This window comes from Gavialis gangeticus, unplaced genomic scaffold (genome assembly GCF_001723915.1).
Source record: "Gavialis gangeticus isolate Ggan-Ray unplaced genomic scaffold, GavGan_comp1, whole genome shotgun sequence".
NCBI lineage: Eukaryota > Metazoa > Chordata > Crocodylia > Gavialidae > Gavialis > Gavialis gangeticus.
This window is the reverse complement of record NW_017729022.1, coordinates 150756427-150770344: the sequence shown is the minus strand read 5'-3', so window position 1 is coordinate 150770344 and position 13918 is coordinate 150756427.

Genomic DNA, 13918 nt, shown 5'->3' with positions numbered 1-13918 from the left:
CCCCCCTCCCCCCAGACTTACTGGCTGGTCGCTGCTCTCCAAGCCACCAGGATGCATTTTGTCAGTCAGATCGGTACCAGCTCATATGGCTGGTTAATAATTGGCCATCAGTATAGGCCAGAAAAATCTGTATCAGTGCACCCCTAATTTACAGTGTAAACTCAGATTCAACACTCTGTGAAATCAGAGTTTATTTGTAGGAGGATAACATTGGTTTGCACTCTACCTCACTAGTAGAATGAAGTACCCTAACCCACTTAGTTACTTAGGTGTTTTATGTCACATTGCATATTTTAATCAACACTATTTCATTAGTGGGAAGGATTTTTGAAGAATTGGACAGAAGAATGTTTTTCAGCAAATGCAAATATCTTTGGCACTTGAGATAATGGCCTGTATACATTTTTTTTAGTTATGTTCCTGGAATAGTATAAATTATCTTCTGAATTTGTCTAATGTTTTGTCATTACTCTTGCAAAATGGCTGGGGTTCCGAGTGTTGTCTGTATAGAAGGGCCAGTCCATTTGCACTAACCAGGGTATTTAATCAACTGTTATTTTCAGAAGTCAAACTGTTTCAGATACCATTATAAAGTAAAATACTACTCTTCCATTGAAAAGAATACATTTCAACTTAGTGGTAAAACTAGAAAACTCCATGGGCCACATTCTGCTCTCAGTCACAAATGTAAATCTAGTGTAATGCTGCTGAAGCCCGATGAGTTACCTTAGATTTAATTCAGTATATTTCAAATCCAAAACTAGCTCCATTTCAAGTGTTTGATAAGCTTCTAAAAAGGTACAATTCCTGGTTTTCTAGCTTAAACCTTTGGACAGTTTTAAAAAGATATATTAAGTAAAACCAAACTGAACCAAATAAATAAATAAACCCCAAACATACTGAATGGTCTATTCAAGTCCTAGTGTTCTCAAGGTTATTTAAATATATAATACAAACAGGAAATATTAGCTAACATGTTAGCATTTGATCCAATAAATGTGGGGTATTTTAGCCATCTGTTCTTTTGGGTCAGGGGCTAGAAATTGTATCACTTAAAACAAGTCCAAAGTAAAATATTAAATAACAGTGTATTACTACCATAAAAGCCTTCAATTCAGTTTCTAATTTCTAATCTATTCTAAAAACACAACCTCTTCTTTTTAATTTTATGAGCTTTTATTTAAGAAACGGGGAAAAGCCAAGTCTCCCTCTTAAAATGACTTACTGTTAATAATTATTTTTAACAAAGAAGAATTAAAAATATTGGTACTCTCTGATTATTCTTTTGCAATTAATTTTTGTGGGGAAATAGACCTGGATAATGCTAAATAGTAGCAGTAGTAGTAGTAGTAGTGAGAGCAATCTAGATACTGTTCTTTAAAATACAAAAACTTTCATCTAGTTTGTGAAGAAAATAAAAAGCATTAACACACACTCTGTTCTCCCTTAGAAACACACACTAGTTAGGTACAGAGTACTTAACAGGCATTGAAAATGTGGCCTAAGAGCTTTAATTCGCCTTCATCTGTCACTGTTAATGGACAGAACAAGTGCTGGAAGTGCTGTAAAACAAATCTGTTTTCCTTTTGTCTGCTGTGCTAGATAATGAAATAAAAGCTAAATTATCACTGATAAAAGTAATTTACAGAAAAGCAATGTTAAAAATATAATAACAGAGCTTGCCATTAGCGGTTTAAACAGATAATGTCTCCTGGTGCCTGTAACTCACTCCTCTCCTGTCTTTACTCAGTCAGTCCTCTCCTGACTTTACTTGGTGGACCCTTTTTCAGCCTAAGTTTAGGGCAGCAAGGCATTGTCTATTCTAAAATCTCAAAGCAAACTTCCTGTCTTTCTGAAGTAATATCCTATTTTTCCTGTCTCAGTACCATAATATTGTATTGTGAAAGGGTGCGGATGATTTGAAGTATACAATTTGTATAACATAATTAATATTAACAATGGTTATCTTACCTTCAGGAATGTGTTTGCTGATGATGTAAACAGTTTGAGAAGGATAATTTGTGCTGCTGCAATGGTGTCGGCTCTTGTGATCTTATCTTGAGCTTTGCTGTATTAATGTATGTCTTAAAGCCTCAGCTCTTGGAATCATCTAATTTTAAAAAGTTAAATTTCTAGCTCACACAATTGTGGAGAAAAGTTTGACAATGTGACCCCAATGCTCAGAAACTTGAAGGCAGAAAAATAATCCTCAAATCTATCATGTTTTTTAAAATCTCATGACTGTTGTGATCCCAATTTATAATTTTGTATGCTGGGAGGTAACTATACAGTTTTTATGACAGGTAACCAGTGTTTGCTATAAGACTTCAGCTGTGAGATGTTTTTGGGTGATTAAGAAAAAGGGGAAAAAGCCAAGTTTCCAGTTACTAGACAGATGCATTTACTGAAAGGGTTAATAATGTGTTTTTTAAAAGCCTATTTAATGATGGTTATGAATCTCTTCAGAGGGAATGACTACTGAATTCTGTTTCCAGCACATACAACTGTTTTGAGTTTGTAGCCTGGAAACTAATATACAGTGCTTGCCAGTTTGCAAATGTCAAGGACAGTCTCACTGCTGCATTTTTTGTGGTCTATCTATGGCAGTCCTTTCTCAATGGCTACTGTCTCAGCTACTACTATTATTTATTACTTTAACTTATTACTGTACCACCTAGAATTTGCAGTCAGGTCGAGGCTTCATTGTGCTAGGCAGTAGGCACTATCCAAAGGTATATAAAGGTATAGATTATTTCATGCCAAGCAAAAAGACGTGGATTATGAAAAGTGTGAAAGAAGAATATACTAAATATGAAACAATTTACATTTTCATTTATATTAAAATTATTAGGAATAGATAATATGTCAGCCGTCTCATCTATGGCACACTACTGATTGTGTAATTTATTATAAGCATCAAGCCCCATAGATCACAGTGTAAACAAAATAGGCAGGCTGACTTTCTGCAGAATAAAAGGTTGCCTTAATTATATTGCAGTGCTGTAAACAAATAGTTTATTTTTCATGAATACCGTAGGAAAATTTCAGTACCAATATATAAGTATTTTATGGCATGTGTTTGTGAAAAATATGTTCCTGTGTTAAAATCTTTTGAATCACCTTCTTTAATAGTGTTCTGAAGTGTGTTGCTCTATATTGTACTTTAATAATTTTACTACAATAAGTGTATGTCTTTTGGCATGATGCATTTTCTGGCATGCTTTACCCCCTTATAAATAGTAACATGTTTAAGGATTGTACAAATATTTGCTATAAAAATATGCACCAGTTTAGTACTAGATATTGCTATATAGTTTATTTAAATAGGAAATTTTGAAAATTTGGTAGATTTGTTTGGTAATGGTTTTTTTTGTATTATTTCCCAGTAATAAGGAACAAGCAGCTTTCTTCAGAAATGCATCTGACAATGAAACTTTTATTAGATAAAATTAGTAAGAACCATCCCCTTTTAAAGGTCATATTCATTGAATTGGGAAACATGGGATACTTGGAATAGAATTTATACCACATAGTAGTCTATTTCTGGGGGTCTGGGGCTTTCATAATGCTGGGTGTCTTCATAAAACCACTTTGTACTTCTCTTAATTTGAGCCAAATAAATAATAGAGGGTTACCAGTAATTAGTAGTAGTTATGGTTTAAGACCACCAGTTTAACACGACCAGTAGAGTATTGGATTTTTTTTCTTACCACAGTGTTTATAAGAAAATCCAAATCCAGTGACAGACTTACAGTGAGTTTATGCAAACAACTTAAGATCAGGTGATAGAAATCTGATTGTCAACATACAGAAGCAACTGTACTCTGGCTTCTAATAATAAATAGGCGGGACTGATTTGTAAGCTGATTATTTCGGGGCAAGTGTAAACTCCCATGGAAAGTGAACAAGATTATGAGGCCGTCCTAGCTGGATAGAAAACTTGTTCTGAGACACTGACACAGTGTTTATAAACTTGTCACAAAAATCGGCAGAAGACCAAAGCAGATGGCTTAGAAACAAAGGCCAAAGTGTAAAATCCAAAGTGCAATTGATAGAAAAGTAGTGGCTACACTGTCAGCATAATTATAGATTAGCAAGAAGAACTGGTCCTTTAAAATGTGGGGATAAATCCTGAGGGTAAGCATACTCAGGACTTTCTATGAATGCATACCTCTAGAAATAGATGTAAAGTTTAAAATGCAGTAGAGTATCTGTAGGTTAAAGCGCAGATATTCCTGCTTACTGAAGGGAGTTGAACTAGATGACCCTTGTTTCTAACAGGAAAATGTCTCATATGTTTAAGTTTCAGCAGAGGCAGAGAATTGTGTGGAGTGATGATGATGACATCATTCTCACAGGGGAAAAATGCAGATCTTCACAGTGAGACATAACTTACATGTCACTACAGCTACAAGTTTAATAAAGTAGAGACATTATACAGGATTGTGAATGAGCTGGAGAGAGACTCCATTTTTGAGAATCATCGGTGCATCAGTATCTACACGAGACGCTGACTGCTCAGTAGCCTGATACTTCTGCACAGGAGCGTTGCATGGCAAAAACCATGCTGAGACACTACTGTGCAGTAGCATCATTTAAAAGGCGTTCACCGGTGCTATATACAAATATAGCAAATATATATATACAGGTACTAAATAAATGCACAGTCACCATTGCGTAGTACTGTCTCATGAAGATGCACCCAGGGTGTTGGAGATGTGTGCATGGTTCATGAAACGATAAAATAGTAGAGACAGAGTCAACTCTTGATTTTAATGGCTCAAAAAGGGCAGGAGGGCAGAGAGAGATAGTAGGGGAGAGGGAGGAAGCCTATTGAGGGGCTTCTGTAGGGCAATTTGACTTATTGATCAAATTGCCAAAAGGAAAAGACTCAAATAACTAAGAAAAACCATCCAAGTGGCTAGTTATATCCTTATATAGTGGCTTCCATCACAAATGTTCCTAAGTGATTTATTATTTCCCTCCAGCTGAAAATAGTTACATTAAGGCACCATGTGTGCCATGTCATGAGCCAATTAAATCCTTTTTTGTGTCTATTGGCTTTCAGTGTTCTTGGGGTAGTAAATAAACAGAAATAAAAAAAAATGATTGTTCTCTTCTCATTGCCTGTGCATGCTGTTTGTCTCTTAAATTGTAATTTTTTTCTGTTTTAGATTCTACTGTGAACTTAAATTCTATTGAGACGTGTCATAAAGTCTACATGAGACTGACACATTATTTGTTTTCTGTTGAGGTCATAGGGTGGGAAAAGAGATTTATAAATACATTTTAATTTGATGGACTAGGAAATTAATGCAACATGGAACACTGTAAAATTGCAGCCATCCAGCTTGGCTTTTCTCAGGACCACTGCCTTTGTCATAAGGTAAGGATCTGCCATTGATATAATGCCTACTTAAGTTTGAGATTCTGTTTTTGCTCTTCTTAGCTTCTCCCTTTCCCATAAGTACTCACTCTGGGTTGTTTGTTCTGGATAAGTGCTGAGGATACAGGAATGAATGAGTTTGCTATCAAAAATAAAATTTCTCCCAGTGTTTCTTATTTAGTACTACAGCTGGCTGTGTAATTAAATAGTGTAAATCTGAATGCACCAAAATACTTGATAATGATTGTTTGCCGCTGCTGTTACATGGATAGAGGAGGAAGGAGAAAGCACCTTCCATCAACTTTAGCAGGACAGAGACAAATAACTTATTTTCAGAGAAGAACTGACATTTATTCTTCCATAGGGTAGAAGGGAGCAAATTGCTGTAGTTAATCTTTCTTGTTTCTCTTGTGTTTTTTCTGTCCTGTCTTCAGAGTTCATCTTATACTTCTGTTTTGTATTTCTGCATTCCTTTCCACTTAAACTCAGAGTTCACTCCTTTAAATGATCATTTGTAAACTGTCCCATTGTTACTGTGCAGAAATGATAGCATTTATGGTGAAAGCCCTCCTGAGGAGGTGGTCCTTCCAGAACTTAGACAGGAAGCTGACAGCCAACTGGCTCTGACCAGGCACATCTACCTATCAGGTATAACCTTTGCATGTCCAAGAGACTTGTGTGATTTTCCTTTTTTCATAAGGATATGAAAGGTGAAAAAAATAAAAATCTCATATACCTAAAATAAAGAGAAAAGCATTTTTAAAGGAATACATGCAATGTAAAATTCATTTTTCCAGCAGGAGGAAAAAACAAAGTCTTTGCTATGTAGATCTGACACTTGAAAGGGACGTATTTTAGGCTAAAACAGAAGTTACGCAAACTGCTTTAAGTGATCAGAAACTGGTTTAAACCTGTAACAGAACATAAGTTCAATGCACATAAACCATTTTCAAAATGGCTGAAACTGGCTTAAGATAAACCTGGTTGAATGTAGTATCAGACTTAACTGATTTGGGTCAAACCAGTTTATGAAATGTCTGTCCCGGACCTCTTCCTGGTTCAACTTAAATTATAGTCCCCCAGCATGCTTTCTATCCCTGGGCTGGGCTGGGCTGCCTGCTCTAGAGAGCAGGACAGACCCCACCCCTCTGCTCCTGAGCTGGAGCAGTGAGGGCTGCCTGACAAGGGGGTAGACAGGCAAGCCTGGCTGGGGATGCAGCTTAGTCTGTGTGGGGGAAGGAAAACTTCACTCCCCCCTGGACAAATTCTGGCTGGGGTCTAGGACCAGGGAAGTGGGGTTAAGCACCCCTTCCCATGCTCAAAATTACTGCTGGCTGCAAGTGTGGACTACAAATCCCAAAGGCACCTGGAAGCAGGGAGAGGAAGTGATGAGTAACCCAGCAGAGTCCCACTGTTGTAATTCTGGACTGCAAATCCCAGAGACCTTGGGGCAGCAGGAAGATGAAGTGAACATAGTCAGAGACCTGTCCTCTAGCACCCCCCAGCTTCTGGCCTGAGCCACTGCAGGCATGTTTCTGCATTTCCTGTATCAAAGGTTCACTTCTGTTTCAATTTAATCTGTGCAGTTTAGACTTACCTGCAAGACTGAATCAATTCAGCCATGGGCTTTTGGCCTGTCTGTACCTAGCCTTAATGGTTAGGACAATTAACCATAGGAATGACCTACCAGTGTTCTCAATCATTTTGGAATTCTTAAGTTAGCACTGGATCTTTTCTTTAAGTTTAAAAGATATATACAAGTGTAACCAGGTATTTATACAGGCAAGTCTATAGCATGAGGTCAGACTGTGCTAATCACAAGTGCCTCCCAGCTTTAGAATTTATGAATCCGTCATTACGTAAATCAGAGCTAAGAGTTAGCATGGCTTTTTTGTTCTTAGTAAGACACGCTTCAGTCATAACAAGTGAAAATCACTTTTGGATGAAGAGCTAATACAATATCTATGCACCATTTTAACTGGTAGACTGAAGACTTAACTAAAACTTTATTAGGTCAATGGCTTTCTTGCTTCTTTTCTCAGGAGTGAATATAACTCATTGTGCTTTCAGAGAGTTTTTCCAACCTTAAATATGTTAGTTGTGATTTAGCGTAATAAAGACAAAAAACAATATTTCTTTCACCTCTGGGAACTTATAATTAGTTGAGACCCAATAATATTTTAACTTCAACATGCAGACATGTTTGAAATATGCTGTTGGTTCCAGAAATTCTCATGGATGCTTAAAAATGCTAGTAAAATGAGATGAGGAATTTTAAATATTTGATCCCTATCGCTTAGATATTGTTGGATTAATAGTCACGAATATGGACCAGTTCTGCTAATAAATCTGCTGACAGTGTTTCCTTAGAATGTATTGTGACTATCTTCACAGGCCTCTGATTTCTCTTTTGAAGCAATGAAGTGCAATTATGTGAATGAGGAAATGATAAGGAATGCTCAATAAATAGTGGATATTACTTCTGGCTTTTCTGCACTTCAAGATACAGAAAAAGGATGTGTACAAATAAAACAAAAGTAGCAAACTTACAAAAAAGGATTATTTTTTTCTGGGTTGTTTTATTCACGAAGTACTAATTTAGTGAGAGTCACATTTTAAACATCTAAGAAAGGTAGCATTTAGACATAAATGAGGTAGGATCTCTTAATAGTGCATTTGATTATTTAATGAAATTTTGTCACAAAACACATTCAATAATACAAATTAGTAAAGTCAACTCAGAATGCCATGTGTTTACCATGGCATAGAACTATTCTGTTTCTATTTATGAAGGTATAAAAATATTCCTTTTAATAGCTGCTGTTGTCTTTAGCAGCTGCAACATGTTTTGTACGGTGTAATTAAAGATACTCTTATCTGAATTCAATTGGAAAAGATTACATCAGTTACTTTTGGAGTGTTAGCTTTGGATTCAGTGTGTATCCAAATATGTACAATATGCTTTTTATATACCTGGGGATAAACATTTATTTGCCCTTCCTCCTCAAACAGGAGCTGTAGTCCTGTTATTTTTTCAGCATACCCTCTCCAAGGCCTCTATAGAATTCAAGTCCTGTTTTCTTAGGACAGCGTATTTTTGGCACTGCATGCACTGTCTCTAATACTCTTTTTTCTTCTGCTTCTCAAGAGAAGGGTATCATTTCTAGACAAGCAGTGAACGCAGATGATTAAACTGTTTAATATAGTAAAGAACACGAGAGTAAGAGAGTTATATCTTTTTTCCCAAAAATTCTGAAGCAAGGAGGCACACATGGACATTTTCACAGTTACCTACTGTGACTTTATGTATAAGTTAGGTGAAGGTGCAAAGTGGTCCTTTACTTGGATAAGTCATCTCCATTATGAGCAAAGCTCCAGATATTATCTGCGTAGATGTGCAGTTACAAACACCTTGCTGTATGTGCGAATCTTAGACATTCCTGTGTGAAGTACAGCCATTATACAAGTTAAAGATTGAAACATTCAAAGCCATTGCATATTAAAGAATCTGGGTCAGAATCCCTACCAAGTGCAAATTGGAATAGCTCCAGAAAAGCTAATGGATTTATGCCAGTTGACACCTGTTGATCTTACAATTATTTCTTCACTTGTTTTTCTCTATTGATTGTCAATTTTCTACACCATCTCAGACATGAGATACTGATTCTAGTTAAGGGTTTAGTGGATTAATTTGCAACTTAATTTGAGATCAGAGTCTAAACTAGAATTTTTCACAACTAGTTTACTATTCCATTAACTCTTCTGCATTTAACAGAAGCTTTAAATATGATCCTCCCTCTCCTTTCAGGGGAACACAAAATCTTGCTCCTCCTGTACAATGAGCCTAAACACAATATACCCCCTCTTTGAAGCCCCCTAAACTAGTGAGTGGTAATGCAATAGCAGCTGGGTGTAAATGAGAATCAGACACTAATTATACATGTGTACATTGTTGTGTGTTTAGCTTTAGCAAATAAAGGGTTGAAGTAAAATAGCTACAAAATATAAATCCTTATTTGGTATTCCATAGCAATGAAATAAACAATCTTCCCTGAGGACACACTTGAATGGCACCCAATCCTTGTGCTGTTCTTTGAGAGAATAGTGGAGTAAAATAGGCCTTTTACTGCTGCTGATGGAACCTAAGCAATAGTGTGCTTGGCCTCTGAGGCCAGCGGGGTAGGGAGTGCATGGAGAAGGCGTGAGGGAGAGACGCAGCAGGAAGGTGCCAGACAAAGTGTTGATTATGGAACCTCTTGGCTGCTATCTGTTAGTTGGTTCTAGAGGCACTAAGAAATTTGAAGGACAATGGCGTTAATCCAGTGGGTAAATGGTGCAATGGGGTCAATGTCTGGAGAGAAGGAAAGCAGCCTAGGTAGTCTGTGGTAACTGAAGAACCCTTGAAGGCAAAATGTGTTTTTTTTCAAAATAAATGTCCAGCTGAAAAAAATCAGCAGATCAATGGAACCAGTTTGATTTACACCAAAAGATGTGACCCAGTATTTACTAGCAGTTACAATACTAGAAGTTACCTAACATCTCTGTAGTCATGTAAGAGTGATGTTGTAGCTCTGATGGTCCAGAAATTATGTGAGAAGCTGTTCTTCATTTGCTGTGTCTGGCTGCATATAATCAGACACCTGAGGAAGAATGGCTTCCATTTGAAAGCTTGTCTTACTTCATCTCAACTGTGTAGCTGCTCCAATAAAAGATCCCTAGGAAATCCTTGCTTCTGGTATTTCTATTGTTTTCCCCTTCATCCAGAGAAAGGTTCTGTCTCTGAGAACTGGCAAATGTTGATCCTTTAATGACTTATTTCAACTTTGTTCTGCCTAAACAATTTTGTACTGTATGCTGCTTTGGTCCCCTCTACACGTACAGGTAAAGGCACAATGAGATTTAATGTATGATTCACACAATTTCACCTCCTGCCCTGCACACACGTGAGGCAGGAGGCATGGTTGTGGGATCACACATTAGACCCCATCACACCTTATTGCAGGTGCAGGGATGGGTGGGGGGGCAATCCTGGGCTGCACCTGCACAGGCAAGAAACAAGGTGTCACAGCTGGGAGCCCCCTTAGCAGACCTTGGAAATATGTACTAACTTTATACCTGGTTGCCATAGAGCTTTAATCTGAATGTGTAGCAGAGTCTTCCTTGTGCCTGGGAACCTTGTCAGCTACAAGTCCGAGTCCCCTGAAGCACTGGGATTGGGAGATGACAGCTACCTCCTGAAGCTGCCAGGACCCAGCTGGGTCCCAGCACTGGGCGGCACGCTGTGGGGACCCAGTGTCTGCAACTGTGAGACTCTGGGTCCTGGTAGCCAAAAGGTGCTGTCAGGACCCAGAATCCATAGGTGCTAGGGTTGGTCCACATTTTTGGTGTCTAACTTTATATTTAGTTGGAGCTTTTTATGATGTGATAGCTACTTTGCATGTGTATCTGGTCTTAAGGTAATTTCTCAGTTAACCAGCCCCTCCAAGGTTGGGTCTGTTTGATCAGTATTTCAAGTGCCCATTTTTGCCTCTTACTATGGGCCCACATTTCTCCATCTATACATTTATACTATTCTGAACACCATGACATTCTACTCTTGCTCACCTACTCAGCCCCTTTTGATTTCAGCACAAATTCAGCACAAGAAGAGTGGTTGCACGGTAGAAGTGTGGTAGAATTTGGGTCTTGGAATTTATCATTGCATGAGTAGGAAGGGTGTTTTTTTGTTACGAATTTTTTTTGGTTTAATTTTGCAGAGGATTTTTCCCTGGATAGAATGCCTTCAAAGTCAGGAGAAAATTTCTGATTTTTGTGTCTGAATGAATGTTATTTTAAAAAAAAAAATCTTTTGTCAGTTTGCTCCATGTACTGTACCAAGTGCTTATTGACTCTGTGCTGGCTAGCAGAATTAAGTTATGTATCCAGGAGGAGGTAGCAATGCTAGTTGGTCTCAGTATTGCAGAGCAGTTCTAGCTTATTTTTGAACATTGATCCTGTGCCCACCTTGTCTTCACTTTACATATGGTTTTTATGCATTTTTTACCACTTTCTTTGCTAATTATTAAAACTGTTTCATGTAGACTATTTGGTGCACACAGGGGCAGTTGTAGTGAAATGAATAGCATTGCATCTGTTCAAAGTAGCAACAGACTTGGCTCTTTCTGCCTTAAATAAGGCTTTCTTCCTTAGAATAGAGTTTCTATCCTTGATCCTGCAGGAATCATAATGCTGAATTTGTGCCATTATCATCCCTTATTGTAACATACTAATGTCTTGATATTACAGCATCCCATCAGGATAAAACAGAAGGAGAATCTGGGATAATGGGGAAAAATGTCCTTTTAATAAATGTCTTAGTGGAGGATATGAAGAGAAAATGTGGCTTTGTACAATGGTTATTTAGAGTCATAAATGTTTTTCTGTTTTGATTCATGTTTAGTTTCTTGGTTTGCACTATTACAGAATAGCATTAATTGATGGTTGAGTAGAAATTTAGAGTTGAGAGGGAACAAGGTCATTTAAAAAAAAGAAAATAGCTCAGCTTGCTCTTGTACAGATTGGTATTATGCTCTCTGTTTGGTTGAAAGCTTTTGTATGGTGAATAATTTTTGGACAGCAAAACTATCCATAAGTTTTTAGATTTTTTATGTTTTGGCTACCTAGACTTTTCAGCAACTTCAACCCCCTTGTTGTGAAGTTTAGTAATTTTGGTGAGATTAATTTTTTGTGTAACTCCAGTGACTTGATTAGATAATACCAAAAATGATTTTGGCCCAATCTAACTGGCATCCAAAATAGTGGATTAACATTAGTACGGGTCTGAAGGGATTCAAACTGAAGTAAGAACAGAGGGGAGTGCCTTTTTCTTTTCATTAGAAGTCTTCAGTACATAACAAGAATGAGAGAGAACATACTAGAATGAAAGGCCATTTTCTGTATTCACTGTAGCTGGCACAAAGTAGCTGTTGCCTTAAAGAGTCAGGCAGCTAGCAAAATGCTAAACAGCAGGGAAGAAAAATTCAAGGACATTATGTCCCTGAAGAATTTGGGCCAGATTCTGATCCTAAATATAAGTCCAGAATAACATCCTAACTTCTCTGAAGCAACTTCTGGTTTACATAAGGATAACTCTAATAAGAATCTGACTCTTTGTACATATTTTTATCTCCTTTAATATTATTTTCTCCTACCAAGAGGTGTGGGTAGGGGCAGCCTTCCCCTTTTCAAAGCCACTTATAAATTTCTTCTATTCTCCAAACATAAAATAGTGGCAAACCTACTGTTTCAGTCTTGCATCTGAATGGTCATGTCCACACATGCATTTAACCATGCCTAAATTTAATGCACATTAGCTTAATGCGCATTAAGTGGGTTTAGGCAGGCGCCTACAAACTTAGTACCAAGTCAGTCAACACACACAGCATTAATGTACTTTAATGCGTCTACATGGTCATTAATGCGCTTGAATTATTTGCTCCTAAATTTGGTACCTGCATTGGCAGGTATCAAATTTAGGTGTGAATAGTCTAAATTTGCCATTTTTAATGTTCATGAAGGGCATGCATGTGTAGGTGTGCACTCTTAATACTTATTAATTGAGGCTAATGCGCATTAAAACACCATGTGTAGACTCACCCAATGAGAAATCTTAGGGAGTCCTAATCCATGAATCTAATTCAGGCAAAACTTATCTTAAAAGGCAAAGATGAGATTAAATTAAGAACAGAAAATTTTAGACTGATTGTCAGGACATACTTCCTGAAGGTCCCTAAAGGAAATGGAGGAAACTGCATTACTTAGAATATTCTAAAATTAGATTGGATACATTGAACACACAGGAATTCTTATTCCCTCCACTGTCAGGGAGATAAACTTAATACCTGGTCAGTCTTTGCAGTTCTGTAAGTCTGATCTCTGGACACTCATCTTTGCATCTGGAACATCTACCAGTGAACAGTTGAGGGGCATGGAGAAACCATACACTCATATAGCCAGACATACATTAAAAGAATCAGGGTTCAGAGGATAATTAATTCGATTAATAAGTAAGTCATTTTATAAAGTGATTTTTTTCTTTTAAATTGTATATTCACTTTAGAGAATAAAATAAGTTCATTTTTATAAGTAAAATAACGAATGTATTTACATATGTATACTGTGTTTACAGTCTCTAAAGATACCAACATACGTGACCGTGCATACAAGTTTTGAAGCAAGGTAACATAATCAGAGCAGTAGCTGCATTTCCTTTGTGGAGATGTATAAATAAATGGGCATATGTGGTAAAAAGAAATCCCATTTCCTGTAGAGTTCATCCTGGATTGTTCAGCAAGGGTTCAGTCCAGGCATTATTTGTTTGGAAAAAAAAAAAATCCATGGAAACCTAAAACAATACTTATTTGAATAAGTGATTAAAATTGATTTCTCCAGAATTCAGGGAGCCTCATAATATATATTTGGGGGATTGTTTTCAATAACTTTGCTTTTATTTACCAGATTTTTCTTGTCATTGTAATGTATAAAAAAAATATG